This window comes from Salvelinus sp. IW2-2015, linkage group LG27 (assembly GCF_002910315.2).
Source record: "Salvelinus sp. IW2-2015 linkage group LG27, ASM291031v2, whole genome shotgun sequence".
Lineage (NCBI taxonomy): Eukaryota > Metazoa > Chordata > Actinopteri > Salmoniformes > Salmonidae > Salvelinus > Salvelinus sp. IW2-2015.
Genome location: NC_036867.1, coordinates 33000232 through 33016787, shown reverse-complemented (window position 1 = coordinate 33016787; position 16556 = coordinate 33000232).

Below are 16556 nucleotides of genomic sequence, written 5' to 3'. Positions count from 1 at the left end.
GTTCCCTGCGGTCGTTCCAGRAGACCTGTTAGTCAGCGTAGATAAAACCGGGTCCTGYGGCACCTCAGCTAGGTAATAGCTCCATGTGGTCCCGTGTGGCTCAGAGTGTGGCGTTAGCAACGCAAAAGGTTGTGGGTTCAAGTCCCGCAGGGATTATACACATATGTGGTATGTATCTGAATAACGATAAAATCCAAATGAAACTAARTCACAGAGACCAATCGTTTGGCCCTAAAGAGTGTCCCCTAGTTAACTATTTAGCAGTCACAGAGTTAACTTGCCTCTGTGAACTGTACCGTAGAAGAGCTTAAAAATGTAAAATAGGGGTAAGTGACAGGGCTTAGGCACTGGGGGCTAGTTAGCATTAGCAATGTAGCCAGAGCCACAGGGAAGRACATCTGGCTCTGTCAGCTTCATTCATATTGCGTGGTTGAAATAGCTGCCAACTSCAGAGGATTATGCGGGGGAAAGACAGATGTCTTTCCGTTATTTTCCGTTATTTTCTTATTTCACTTTTGGTGTAGGGCTTGAGTTAAGGTTGAGGGTTAGAGTTGAACCGAGATGTGGACATGAATCTATGGTTAGGGTTGAACCGAGATGTGGACATGAATCTATGGTTAGTGTTGAACTGAGATGTGGACATGAATCTATGGTTAGGGGTTGAACCGAGATGTGGACATGAATCTATGGTTAGGTTGAACTGAGATGTGGACATGAATCTATGGTTAGGGTTGAACCGAGATGTGGACATGAATCTATGGTTAGGGTTGAACCGAGATGTGGACATGAATCTATGGTTAGGGTTGAACCGAGATGTGGACAATGAATCTATGGTTAGGGTTGAACTGAGATGTGGACATGAATCTATGGTTGGGTTGAACTGAGATGTGGACATGAATCTAGGTTAGGGTTGAACTGAGATGTGGACAATGAATCTATGGTTAGGGTTGAACGAGATGTGGACAATGAATCTATGGTTAGGGTTGAACTGAGATGTGGACATGAATCTAGGTTTAGAGTTGAACCGAGATGTGGACATGAATCTATGGTTAGGGTTGAACTGAGATGTGGACATGAATCTATGGTTAGAGTTGAAACGAGATGTGGACATGAATCTATGGTTAGGGTTGAACGAGATGTGGACTTAAGTTAGGGTTGAAGCGGGATGTGGACATGAATCTATGGTTAGGGTTGAACCGAGATGTGGACATGAATCTATGGTTAGGGTTGAACGAGATGTGGGCATGAATCTATGGTTAGGGTTGAACTGAGATGTGGACATGAATCTATGGTTAGGGTTGAAACTGAGATGTGGACATGAATCTATGGTATAGGGTTGAACCGAGATGTGGACATGAATCTATGGTTAGGGTTGAACCGAGATGTGGACATGATCTATGGTTAGAGTTGAACCGAGATGTGGACATGAATCTATGGTTAGGGTTGAACCGAGATGTGGACATGAATCTATGGTTAGGGTTGAACTGAGATGTGGACATGAATCTATGGTTAGGGTTGAACTGAGATGTGGACATGAATCTATGGTTAGGGTTGAACCGAGATGTGGACATGAATCTATGGTTGAGTTTTGAACTGAGATGTGGACATGAATCTATGGTTAGGGTTGAACTGAGATGTGGACATGAATCTATGGTTAGGGTTGAACCGAGAATGTGGACATGAATCTATGGTTAGGGTTGAACGAGATGTGGACATGAATCTATGGTTAGGGTTGAACCGAGATGTGGACATGAATCTATGGTTAAGGGTTGAACCGAGATGTGGACATGAATTATGGTAGGGTTGAACGAGATGTGGACATGAATCTATGGTTAGGGTTGAAATGAGATGTGGACAGGAATCTATTGGTTAGGGTTGAAAGCTGAAGAATGTGGACATGAATCTATGGTTAGGGTTGAAACTGAGATGTGGACATGAATCTATGGTTAGAGTTGAACCGAGATGTGGACATGAATCTATGGTTAGGGTTGAACCGAGTGTGGACATGAATCTATGGTTAGGGTTGAACTGAGATGTGGACATGAATCTATGGTTAGAGTTGAACCGAGATGTGGACAATGAATCTATGGTTAGGGTTGAACTGAGATGTGGACATGAATCTATGGTTAGAGTTGAACCGAGATGTGGACATGAATCTATGTTTAGGGTTGAACCGAGATGTGGACATAAGTTAGGGTTGAAGCGGGATGTGGACATGAATCTATGGTTAGGGTTGAACCGAGATGTGGACATGAATCTATGGTTAGGGTTGAACCGAGATGTGGGCATGATATCTTGGTTAGGGTTGAACTGAGATGTGGACATGAATCATGGTTAGGGTTGAACTGAGATGTGGACATGAATCTATGGTTAGGGTTGAACCGAGATGTGGACATGAATCTATGGTTAGGGTTGAACCGAGATGTGGACATGAATCTATGGTTAGAGTTGAACCGAGATGTGGACATGAATCTATGGTTAGGGTTGAACCAAGATGTGGACATGATTCTATGGTTAGGGTTGAACTGAGATGTGGACATGAATCTATGGTTAGGGTTGAACTGAGATGTGGACATGAATCTATGGTTAGGGTTGAACCGAGATGTGGACATGAATCTATGGTTAGGGTTGAACCGAGATTGAGGAAATGAATCTATGGTTAGGGTTGAACGGAGATGTGGACATGAATCTATGGTTAGGGTTGAACTGAGATTTGGACATGAATCTATGGTTAGGGTTGAACTGAGATGTGAACATGAATCTAGGTTAGGTTGAACGAGATGTGGACATGAATCTTGGTTAGAGTTGAACCGAGATGTGGACATGAATCTATGGTTAGGGTTGAACCGAGATGTGGACATTAAGTTAGGGTTGAAGCGGGATGTGGACATGAATCTATGTTAGGTTGAACCGAGATGTGGACATGAATCTATGGTTAGGTTGAACTGAGATGTGGACATGAATCTATGGTTAGGGTTGAACTGAGATGTGGACATGAATCTATGGTTAGGGTTGAACTGAGATGTGGACATGAATCTATGGTTAGAGTTGAACGAGATGTGGACATGAATCTATGGTTAGGGTTGAACCGAGATGTGGACATTAAGTTAGGGTTGAAGCGGATGTGGAACTGAATCTATGGTTAGGGTTGAACCGAGATGTGGACATGAACTATGGTTAGGGTTGAACCGAGATGTGGCATGAATCTATGGTTAGGGTTGAACCGAGATGTGGACATGAATCTATGGTTAGGGTTGAACGAGATGTGGACATGAATCTATGGTTAGGGTTGAACCGAGATGTGGACATGAATCTATGGTTAGGTTGAACGAGTGTGGACATGAATCTATGGTTGAACGAGATGTGGACATGAATCTATGGTTAGGGTTGAACCGAGATGTGGACATGAAGTAGGGTTAGGGTTAACCGGGAAGTGGACAGGAAGCTAGACTTAGGGTTAAGTTAGGAGAGGGATTCCATTTCCCTGTGCTTCTACCGTGAGGTTTCTTGCTCAAGGAAAGTCCAGGGAAAAAAGGTGATGCATTGTCCATCATGTGGCTAGATTAGGGTAAGGGAAAGTTTAGGGTTGGGTTAAGGTTTAAGTTGTACATACATACCTGCAAAGAGTGTGGTGACTATCATGAATTGCTCAACCTGTTAACCTTTCACGCAGTGGGCTAAATCAGGGTCACCCAGAGTGTTTCTTGGTAGTCTTAAACAAATCTATTTTGAAACGAAGTATACACCTCACACACATGGTTATGGGCTTAAAAAAGAAGACACCTGTATCATATCAGATATGAGTTGAAAGGTATTTAATTTTGAGTTTGCATCCCAATATTACACTTTATATAAATCACAGAAGACTGAATATAACAAAACCATTTGACATAGAAACACTGGATTTTGGCGTTAAAAAAAGAAATATTAATAACATTTCACCCATGAGGCCACTAGGTCATTTGACTGCAGGAAAGGGGTCCTGATGTATGTGTGGCTGTTGGTTTAATGATTATTAATATGGCTGTTGTGTATGAGTGGATGTTGGCGATTTGCTCCGATTCATGTTTTTAATTACAAAACAGCAAGAGCAAGGCTGTATTTGAGCCCTACTGAGAACATAGGACTGATTAAACCCTGTGCTATTCATTCAGGCTTTTTATTGATTCATTCCTCATATTTGTGCAAGAGTGCGATTAAAATCAAGCAGAAAATGAAGCAGAGTTGGGAGAAAGATCCCTGTGTGTTTTGAAGCTACCTTGCCGTTCTTATTATTCAAACAAGCTTGTGCTAAAGGCTTCAATGATTATATTAGTATTTTCAGTCATGGAAAAAAAAACAAATCAAATAACCATCTGCTAGCTGCATCGCTGGCAGTACCCTAACTTGTTTTACGGCTAGATCCAATCAGTATCGCTCGATTGAAATGTAAAGGCAATGTTCCCGCYTTTGCGGAGACTGCATTCACAGTAAARGCTGCACGGTAAACGCTGCATCGGAAATTACCTTTACATTTGAATGCGGATCTTACGCAATACTTCCGCGATAAAGATTGATTCCGGCCCGTAGAGTGAGTCACGGGTACAATCAATTGATAACTGAACCTTTTAATGTATCTATATTACGATTAATCCCCTTTTAAAAAGGGCAACCGAGTACATTCTTGTGTTGGAGAAAGCCTAGAGTCATAGGAACAGAATACGGGCCCTTTTAAACAGGCTGTGAATGCTAAATTGATGAAAGCTGAAGTGTACCAAAACCCTCTTCCGCCCTGTGGTCTATTAGATGTTGACAAATGCTGTTAGATGGTGTGTGTGTGTGTGTGTGTGTATAACCTATGTAGGCCTAATGACATTTTCAAAGCCATACAATTAAGCCCTGACCTCAAAATGTTTATCATCCACAATGTTCCCCCCTGGTGTCGACAATGACATCCAACAAGGCTTTTCAATGTCAATCACAAAGTATTGCAGCAATTAATCATCTCATCACATATCTCATGTCATTCCACCAATAAGGTGGTCTGTACGGTGGGATCCTCCCCCATCTCCTCGCTCTGGTTCTCTCTTTCCTCCTCTCGCTCTCTCCTCTCTTTTAAAGGAGAGAGAGGAGCTCTCAGATCAAATGCTAATAGACAGTGATGAGTGACCTGTTTCCAATAGGTAACAGTCTGTCACTGGGGGGGCAATTCAGATATAGTAATGTACGCCTTTCCTACGCCCTTCTCAGTATTTGGTGTGGCTGTCGACAGACTCACTAGAACATATCGGGAGAACGGGTGTGGCTACCTTGTGTTCTGAATAATTTTAATTCAACTGCTGAAAACCCTCCCACTTGCTGGCAACAGATTTTCTCATGGAGTTTTCATTGAATAGTGGTTCCAGTTCATTTATCTTAAGCCATCCCTTTAAATACGGTGTACCTTTTAGCTAGAATTTTGTCGACAGACTCACCAGAACATATCGAGAGAACGGGTTCAGAATATTAGGTATCAATGAAAAAAATCCATCTAAATATATGCATATTCGTCTTTGTTTCAGCACCAATTGGTAGATAAAAAAATACTCTTATCTTGTATATTATTTAGGTTCAGGAAAGTAATAATGAATCATAAAAAACTAGTTCGGAGAGCCGTTACACACAAGCCTTTTTGATTCATTCTAAAAATGGGGGGAAAAAATGCGACATTCAGTTCGACCCAGGCTAATGTTTGAAAATTWGTGTACATAGAATCATAATAGCAAGAATATGCCCTCGTCTATTGCCTGCACTAACAATGGAACTGTGTGATYACACCGCCATGCATCGGGTTCAAACCGTCACGGATTGGTCTGCGCTCCGCTTCATTTTCATTAGCCTACATTGTTTTTTCTCTATACTATCAACTTTTACTAATGATCCTCATCAACAATCACACGTCAGTGACAGCGTTTACAGAGGAAGCAAATGTATGTAGGCTGTACCAACTGAAGGGAACTAACAGTAAACTGGCAGTTGAATATGTTTGGTTATTAGGCCTACTGACGGTTGATACTGATAGTGGCTAATATATAATGGCGTAAGAGGGGATGGCTGCCGTTTTATAGGCTCCTAACCAAATATGCTTCAGTTTGCTGCATGACTGGTTTCACATGTCTCCAGCGATTATAAGGTCAAATAGATCTGAAACAAGTGTCATTTATATTTACAATTRCCTTCTCCAAACAGATMACTAATTTACCTAGCTCTTATCAATAGCTCTTATCAAGTTGTAAATTACAGTGCATGGAGAATTATGTTATTTCAATTGGGAAAAATTAAGTAGATGCTTTTTCCCACTTGAAACTGATAGGTTTGCGAGACCTTATTCATGGTTACCTCACGCGTAAAGGTGGTGGAATTATTAGGTAATTAAGTCAAGGTCAGAATATAGAGTATCTGTAGACACACCTCCGCCACACCTTTATTTATTCAATCTCCACCCAAAACGAATAGCGGGTGAATAGCATGCATGCTATTCTCACGCTTAAGTTCAAGGTCAGAATAAACAAAGGCAAGTACGTTTCATTTACCTGCACTTAACTCGGGTTGGAATCGGCCCCAATGTGTTTAAAGAAGATGTCACAATCGTAGTCAGGGTGGAAATGACCGGACCAAGGTGCAGCGTGGTGAGCGTACATTTTCCTTTATTTATGTAAATGTCGCCAACAAAACAAGAAGCACAGAACCGACCGTGAAGCTCACTAGGGCTATAGTGCCACTAACAAAGATAACTACCCACAAAATACAAAGGAAAAAAGGCTGCCTAAGTATGATTCCCAATCAGAGACAACGATAGACAGCTGTCCCTGATTGAGAACCATAGCCGGCCAAAACATAGAAACAAACAACACAGAATGCCCACCCCAAATCACACCCTGACCTAACCAAATAGAGAAATAAAACAGCTCTCTAAGGTCAGGGCGTGACAGAAGAGCATGATAGAAGAGGCCTCTGCATCAATTATAGTGAAATAAGTTATACCTTTGCATTAACATTTATGCTTATATACAGTTGAAGTCGGAAGTTTACATACACCTTAGCCAAATACATTTAAACTCAGTTTTTAACAATTCCTGACATTTAATCCTAGTAAAAATTATTAGGTCAGTTAGGATTACCACTTTATTTTAAGAATGTGAATGTCAGAATAATAGTAGAGAAAATGATTTATTTCAGCTTTTATTTCTTTCATCACATTCCCAGTGGATCAGAAGTTTGCATACACTCAATTAGTATTTGGTAGCATTGCCTTTAAATTGTTTAACTTGGGTCAAACGTTTTAGGTAGCCTTCCACAAGCTTCCCACAAAAAGTTGGGTGGATTTTGGCCCATTCCTCCTGACAGAGCTGGTGTAACTAGTCAGGTTTGTAGGCCTCCTTGCTCGCACACACTTTTTCAGTTCTGCCCACAAATGTTCTATAGAATTGAGATCAGGGCTTTGTGATGGCCACTCCAATACCTTGACTTTGTTGTCCTTAAGCCAATTTGCCACAACTTTGGAAGTATGCTTGGTGTCATTGTCCATTTGGAAGACCCATTTGCAACCAAGCTTTAACTTCCTGACTGGTGTCTTGAGATGTTGCTTCAATATATCTACATCATTTCCCCCCTCATGATCCATCTATTTTGTGAAGTGCACTAGTCCTCCTGCAGCAAAGCACCCCCACAACATGATGCTGCCACCCCCGTGCTTCACGGTTGGGAGGGTGTTCTTCGGCTTGCAAGCCTCCCCCTTTTTCCTCCAAACATAACGATGGTCATTATGGCCAAACAGTTCTATTTTTGTTTCATCAGACAGAGGACATTTCTCCAAAAAGTGCGATCTTTGTCCCCATGTGCAGTTGCAAACCGTAGTCTAGCTTTTTTATATTTATGGCGGTTTTGGAGCAGTGGCTTCTTCCTTGCTGAGCGACCTTTCAGGTTATGTCGATATAGGACTCGTTTTACTGTGGATATAGATACTTTTGTACCTGTTTCCTCCAGCATCTTCACAAGGTCCTTTGCTATTGTTCTGGGATTGATTTGCACTTTTCGCAGCAAAGTACGTTCATCTCTAGGAGACAGAACGCGTCTCCTTCCTGAGTGGTATGATGGCTGCATGGTCCCATGGTGTTTATACTTGTGTACTATTGTTTGTACAGATGAACGTGGTACCTTCAGGCGTTTGGAAATTGCTCCCAATGATGAACCAGACTTGTGGAGGTTTACAATTTGTTTTCTGAGGTCTTGGCTGATTTCTTTTGATTTTCCGATGATGTCAAGCGAAGAGGCACTGAGTTTGAAGGTAGGCCTTGAAATACATGCACAGGTACACCTCCAATTGACTCAAATGATGTCAATTAGCCTATCAGAAGCTTCTAAAGCCATMACATAATTTTCTGGAATTTTCCAAGCTGTTTAAAGGCACAGTCAACTTAGTGTATGTAAACTTCTGACTCACTGGAATTGTGATGCAGTGAATTATAAGTGAAATAATCTGTCTGTAAACAGTTGTTTAGAGAAAAATTACTTGTGTCATGCACAAAGTAGATGTCCTAACCGACTTTCCAAAACTATAGTTTGTTAACAAGAAATGTGTGGTGGTTGAAAAACGAGTTTTAATGACTCCAACCTAAGTATATGTAAACTTCCGACTTCAACTGTGTGTATATATATATGTGTGTTTATGTTCAAACAGAAAAATCTGTCATATTTGTACAAGCACACAAACAGCATTCTTGTCTCACTAATTACATCAACAATGCATTGTTTCCTATTGCAACTACTTACACTTATTACTACCTTAATTGAAACAATCCAGACACAGCCATTCACATGCTTCCTTTCCCATTTATGCAATGTTCTCTTGAACCACTGGAGAGTTACTTAACTATGTCAGCTCATGATTCAATTTAGCATACTTAGTCTGTGTAATATATAAATCTAAGATGATCCATTCTCCATCTGAGTAGAGGGCCTATTTAAACTTAATTAGATGTGTAATGCAACAAGGAATTAATCTGCTCATGTAAATAAATGGGTCTAGTCTATTCTGTGGCTGAAAGATTGTTCTTGGAAATCCCCTCCGCCACACACACCACTCTCCCCTGTGATGCCTTTCAGAGGAAATGGATTGTGTCTCGGCAGATATTTCAATACGGCATGGCCAGACGGCAAAATAGGATTTCTCGTTATCCAGGGAATAGATGTACACGTCATCTGTGACAGCCACAGCACTGTCTCTTAGTGAACATGCATTACAGGCACATTGTGGGCTTTCCGTGGTAAGTCAGCCTCAGAACCTTCTCAAGCCTAGAGGAAAGAAGCATCAGTCCTTCTCATAGCTCTGGTTTCTGCCAAAATCAGTGTAAGAGAACATTTCACAGATAATCCAATATGTTCGTTATGTTCACGACTAAGGTTAAGGGAAGGTCATAGTAGATGTACAGAAGTCTGTGCCAACGAATGATGCCTCTGATGATACAGAATAATTAATGAACATGGGCAGGCCTGAACACAGAATTGGTCTCATTGTGGTTTGAGCAGAATGGACATACACAGAGCCTAGGTTAGACATTTATGGCCCCCACTGATACTAAACTCAGCAAACAAAGAAACGTCCTCTCACTGTCAACTGCGTTTATTTTCAGCAAACTTAACATGTGTAAATATTTGTATGAACATAACAAGATTCAACAACTGAGACATAAACTGAACAAGTTCCACAGACATGTGACTAACAGATATTGAATAATGTGTCCCTGAACAAAGGGGGGGTCAAAATCAAAAGTAACAGTCAGTATCTGGTGTGGCCACCAGCTGCATTAAGTACTGCAGTGCATCTCCTCATGGACTGCACCAGATTTGCAAGTTCTTGCTGTGAGATGTTACCCCACTCTTCCACCAAAGCACCTGCAAGTTCCCGGACATTTCTGGGGGGAATGGCCCTAGCCCTCACCCTCCGATCCAACAGGTCCCAGACGTGCTCAATGTGATTGAGACACATAAAAGTTTGGACACATCAACTCATTCAAGGGTTTTCCTTTATTTGTACTATTTTCTACATTGTATAATAATAGTGAAGACATCAAAACTATGCAATAACACATATGGAATCATGTAGTAACCCAAAAACTATTTTTCATATTTTCCAAATATTTTTCATATTTTATATTCTTCAAAGTAGCCACCCTTTGCCTTGATGACAGCTTTGCACAATCTTGGCATTCTCTCAACCAGCTTCACCTGGAATGTTTTTCCAACAGTTGACGGAGTTCCAATATATGCTGAGCACTTGTTGGCTGCTTTTCCTTCACTCTGTGGTCCAACTCATCCCAAACCATCTTAATTGGGTTGAGGTCGGGGGATTGTGGAGGCCAGGTCATCTGATGCAGCACTTCATCACTCATCTTCTTGGTCAAATAGCCATTACACAGCCTGGAGGTGTGTTGGGTCATTGTCCTGTTGAAAAACAAATGATATTCCCACTAAGCGCAAACCAGATGGGATGGCGTGTCGCTGCAGAATGCTGTGGTAGCCATGCTGGTTAAGTGTGCCTTGAATTCTAAATAAATCACTGACAGTGTCACCAACAAAGCACCCCCACACCATCACACCTCCTCCTCCATGCTTCATGGTGGGAGCCACACATGCAGAGATCATCCGTTCACCTACTCTGCGTCTCACAAAGACACGGCGTTTGGAACCAAAAATCGCAAATTTGGACTCATCAGACCAAAGGACAGATTTCCACCTGTCTAATATCCATTGCTCATGTTTTTTGGCCCAAGCAAGTCTCTTCTTCTTATTGGTGTCCTTTAGGAGTGGTTTCTTTACAGCAATTCGACCAAGAAGGCCTGATTCACGCAGTCTTCTCTGAACAGTTGATGTTGAGATGTGTCAGTTACTTGAACTCTGAAGCAATTATTTGGGCTGCAATTTCTGAAGCTGGTAACTCTAATGAACTTATCCTCTGCAGCAGATGTGACTGTGGGTCTTCCTTTCCTGTAGCGGTCCTCATGAGAGCCAGTTTCATCATAGCGCTTGATGGTTTTTACGAATGCACTTGAAGAAACTTTCAAAGTTCTTGAAATTGTCTTGATTGACTGACCTTCATGTCTTAAAGTAATGATGGACTGTCGTTTCTCTTTGCTTATTTCAGGTGTTCTTGCCATACTATGGACTTGGTCTTTTACCAAATAGGGCTATCTTCTGTATACCACCCCTACCTTGTCACAACACAACTGATTGGCTCAAACGCATTAAGAAGAAAATAAATTCCACAAATGAACTTTTAACAAGGTACACCTGTTAATTGAAATGCATTCCAGGTGACTACCTCATGAAGCTGGTTGAGAGAATGCCAAGAATGTGCAAAACTGTCATCAAGGCGAAGGGTGGCTACTTTGAAGAATCTCAAATTTAAAATATATTTTGATTTGTTTAACACTTTTGGTTACTGTGTTATTTCATAGTTTTGATGTCTTCACTACTTTTCTACAATGTAGAAAATAGTAAAAATAAAGAAAAACCCTTGAATGAGTAGGTGTGTCCAAATGTTTGACTGGTATTCAGACCCCACATTTTGGTATGTTACAGCCTTATTCTAAAATGGATTAAATTGTTTTTTCCCTCAACAATCTACACACAATAACCCATAATGACAAAGCAAAAACAGGTAATTAGAAATGTTTGCAAATAAAAATCTGAAATATCACATTTACATAAGTATTCAGACCCTTTACTCAATACTTTGTTGAAGCACCTTTGGCAGCGATTACAGCCTCAAGTCTTCTCGGGTATGACGCTACAAGCTTGGCACACCTGTATTTGCAGAGTTTCTCCCATTCTTCTCTGCAGATCCTCTTAAGCTCTGTCAGGTTGGATGGGAGCGCCACTGCACAGCTATTTTCAGGTCTCTCTGTAACACTCTGATCGGTTTCACCTGTCTTTGTGCTTGTCTCCACCCACTCCAGGTGTCGCCCATTTTCCCCATTATTACAAACCTCTGCCTGCCCTGACTCCGAGCCTGCCTGCCGTCCTGTACCTGCCTGACTCTGACCTGATCGTGAACCTCTGCCTGTCCTCAACCTTCCCTTTGCCCCGTGCTATAATAAATGATTGAGAACTGTACTATCCGCCTCCTGTGTCTGCATCTGGGTCACATCCTGCGTCGGGATAGTACGAACTGGCCATGATTGACCCAGCAGACTCAGACCAGCTCCACAATGCTGTCTCCCAGCATGGAGCCACCATTGGAAGGCATMAGGAGTTACTGCCAATGCCTTATGGAGGGACTCCATACCCTGGCAGAACGCCATGACCATGCATTCGATACATTGCTGGAGCAATTCCGTGGATTCCATACAAGGCAGCAAGCCACACCAGTAATTTCCCAGACTCTCAGCAACTCCGCCACTAGCGACATTTATTCCCAGTCTACCCGTGTCCTGAGAACCCCGCTTACCTCCTCCGGAGCGCTACGCTGGAGATTTTGGATCCTGCCGGGCCTTTCTCTCCCAGTGCTCCCTCATCTTCGAGCTGCAGCCTTCATCGTTCCCCTTGGACCACTCGAGGATAGCGTACCTCATAACGCTGATGTCTGGGAGGGCACTCGCCTGGGCTACGGCGGTATGGGAGCAACAGTCCGCCGTCTGCCTCAGTCTGAAGGAGTTTGTGGCGGAAGTACGGACGGTGTTCGATTCTCCGTTGTCCGGGAGAGAGGCTGCTCGTAAACTGCTCCAGCTACGCCAAAACTCCCGTAGCGTGGCAGACTACGTGGTGGATTTTTGCATGTTGGTGGCTGAGAGTGCCTGGAACCCAGAAGCATTGTTCGACATATACCTTCACGGATTATCGGAGGTGACCAAAGATGAGCTCGCAGCCCGGGAGCTGRCCATGGACCTCAACTCCCTCATAGCCTTGACCATCCAGATCGATGGGCGGCTACGAGAACATAGGAGGGAGAGGGAAGCTGTTCACTGTCAGCCTCACTCGCCCTCGATTCCCAACTCGCCTCAGAGGAATCCCGAAAACCCCCAAAGTACTTTCAGAGAGAATCCAATGTCACCCGAGTGCTCACGGGTACCACCGAGGGCGGTCGACTCGCCTCCTCTAGAGCCCAAGCTACTGGAAAAGGCTTTATTGTCTCCGGATGAATGTTTACACAGACTGAACACCAGGAGCTGTCTGTATTGCAGGACTGCATGACATTGTATTTCCACTTGTCCATTAAAAAGACCAGGCTCATTAGTACGTATGACTACTCTGGTCAGCCGTACAGTGATTTTCCAATCTCCCATTACTCGCACCCCTCTTCATGCCACCCTGTTGTGGGGTGACCAGGCCAAATCACTCCGGGTGCTCATTGACTCTGGGGCCGATGAGAACTTTATCAATACTACCATGGTTTCAAAACAATTAACCAAAGCATCACCAAATTTATATGGGGCAATAAAAAACCTAGGATCAAGCTCTCCACTCTATCGAAACCTGAATCTAAGGGCGGTCTTGCCCTTCCCTCCCTTCAATTGTACTACTGGTCTGCCCAAATCCGCAACATGCTAACATGGATCACAAACAGACAAGAGTCAACYTGGATCCAGATAGAAGCCCAATCCTGTGGTTCATTGCCACTAAGCTCAACTATATTCATTAATAACTTTAGTGAAGTGGGCAACATAGCCAAAACATTTGTGATTTACAGCACCCTACTAGCATGGAGGGACTGTAAGAAATACCTGGGCATCTCCTCCCAAATATGCTCTCACTCGCCTATAGTAGGCAACCCAGACTTGCCAAAAGCCCTGAGGGATGCCAACTTTAATCTTTGGCATACTCTAGGAATCAGGACCTTTTCAGACCTATTTCATCAGAAGACCACTACACTGAAATCCTTTCAAGAGCTCTGCAGTGAATTCAATGTGCCAAGATCCCATTTTTTTTTAAATATCTTCAAATTAGACATGTCATCTCCTCATTTACTTCCAAGAGGAGGTTTAGAACTCAGTTGAACGAAGTTGAAACCCTTCTTGTCACAGCACAATCCATTAAAGGCAAAATATCCTATATCTATAGACTCCTTTCTGAGAAAGGAGGCTCCTCCTTTACTCCTTTGAAATAATCTGGGAAAAGGACCTTGGTCTGACTATCAGTGATGAGTTATGGGCGGAGGTTTGCGACAGGGTATACTGCTCCTCTATAATGTAAAAATGAAAGAATCGAATTACAAATTTTTGTACAAATTTTATTACACTCCCTTGAGACTCCATAAAATGAAAACAGACATTTCTCCTAACTGTAAAAGATGTACCTCTGAAAGTGGAACCTATATGCATGTATTTTGGAGCTGTAGAGAGATTGCCAGATTTTGGCAATCTATACATACTGCTGCACAGAAAATACTAGATGTACAGTTTGATATGACCCCGTGTCTCTATCTTCTTAATGCCCAGCAGGACTTTGTTCTTGATCCTGACAGAGAAAATTTGCTCATGACCATTACATACTTTGCTAAGAAATGTATCCTTCTATTGTGGGCCTCTAGTACCTCTCCTACATTTAAAATGTGGATTGACCAGATTGTTGACTTTCTCCCTCTTGAAAAGCTCACTTATGACCTCCACAAGAGACAGCCCAAGTTTGATAGACTCTGGGCTCCACTACTCCACTATATCTCAAATTGGACAGAGTGAATGGGGGGATCGGGGAGGTGAGCAGATGCGTGTTGMGTAAGGTGCTGTAAAATCTAAAAACTAATCATTGGCTCGTCATCTCAGCTAAGGCTGGAAATAGCAAATAAGAACCTTGATAGTGCTGCTGCAAGTTCTACATTTTAAATGTTGTTATAATTATTATTTGTGTGTATGTGTGTATGTATGTATATGTAGGTATGTATATAGGTATATATATATATATAAAAAAAAAAATATTATTATTATTATTATTATTTTTTTTTTTAAGTCTGTCACATCTGTGAATGTGGAATGTGTTTGGTTGGTTGTTTGAAAACTTAATAAAACTTTAAATTGAAAAAAAATACTACCATGGTGTTGGAGCTGGGCAACTCCTCTCAACCCCTCTCCATTCCTATGGACGTCAGAGCGCTGGATGGGCGCTCTATCGGCAGAGTCACCTGCACTAGGATTCCAATCGACCTACGAGTATCAGGAAATCACAGTGTGTGTATGCAGTTCCTGCTCATAGAATCTCCCCATGTCCCCGTGGTTTTGGGGAAATTCATGGCTACAGAAGCACAATCCCCTGATCAACTGGGCTACTGGTTCTTCTATCATGGATTGGAGCCCATTCTGCCCTGCCTGCCCCGGGACGTCTTCCTGCAGGCTTGAGAAAAGCCACGGATCTCTCCTCCATTCACGCAAAATACCTGGACCTCCGGGAAGTCTTCAACAAGGCCCGCGCTACATCTCTCCCTCCGCATCGACCCTACGACTGCGCCATTGACCTTCTCCCGGGCACCACACCCTTTCGGGGGCGGCTTTCCTCCCTGTCGGTTCCGGGTGACCAAGGCTATGGAGGAGTACATTGAGATCTCTCTCACTGCAGGGAGTATTCGTCCATCGGCCTTTCCTGCCGGTGCAGGGTTCTTCTTTGTGGAGAAGAAGAACAAAACTCTGCGCCCGTGTATCGACTACAAGGGCCTTAATGACATCACGGTTAAAAACAGTTTCCCACTACCACTCATCTCCTCGGCTTTCGAACCTCTTCTGGGAGCGACCATCTTCTCTAAATTGTACCTTTGGAACGCCAACCATCTGGCTCAGATACGTGAGGAAGTTGAGTGGAAAACAGACTTTAACACGGCTAGCGGGCACTATGAGTACTTAGATATGTAATTCGGACTGACCAATACTCCGGCGGTGTTCCAACCAGTTRGTGTTTGTCTACCTCTACGTCATCCTTGTCTTTTCTCTTTCAGCTCAAGAACACGTCCTTCAGCGTCTCCTGAAGAAACAGCTTTTCATTAAAGCGGAGAAGTGTAAATTCCATCGCTCCACCATCTCCTTCCTATGATACGTCATCGCTGCAGGACATATACAGATGGATCCAGACAAGGTGGGAACGGTGGTGGATTGGACTCAACCCTCATCCAGAGTGCAGCTGCAATGTTTCCTGGGGTTTGCTCATTTCTACCGCCGCATCATCCGGGGTTACAGCATCCTGGCTTCCTCCCTCTCAGCACTCATCTCTCCCAAGGTTCCCTTCACGTGATTTCCAGCAGCTGACCAGGCGTTCTCGGACCCCAAATGTCGATTTACTACAGCCCCAATCTTAATCCAGCCCAGGACCAAAAGCTCCTCACCGCCCCTGGTCCCATATATCCCTGGACTTTGTTACAGGGCTTCCCCCGTCAGACGGCAACACTACTATCCTGACGGTGGTGGATAGGTTTTCTAAAGCCACCCATTTTATGCCCCTTCCCATGTCTTCCGGATCCATGGACTTCCGGTCGACAAGGTCTCCAATCATGGTCCCAAGTTCTCGTCCCGGTTCTGGAAGGCGTTCTGCACCCTCATTGGGACGTCAGCCAGCCTGTC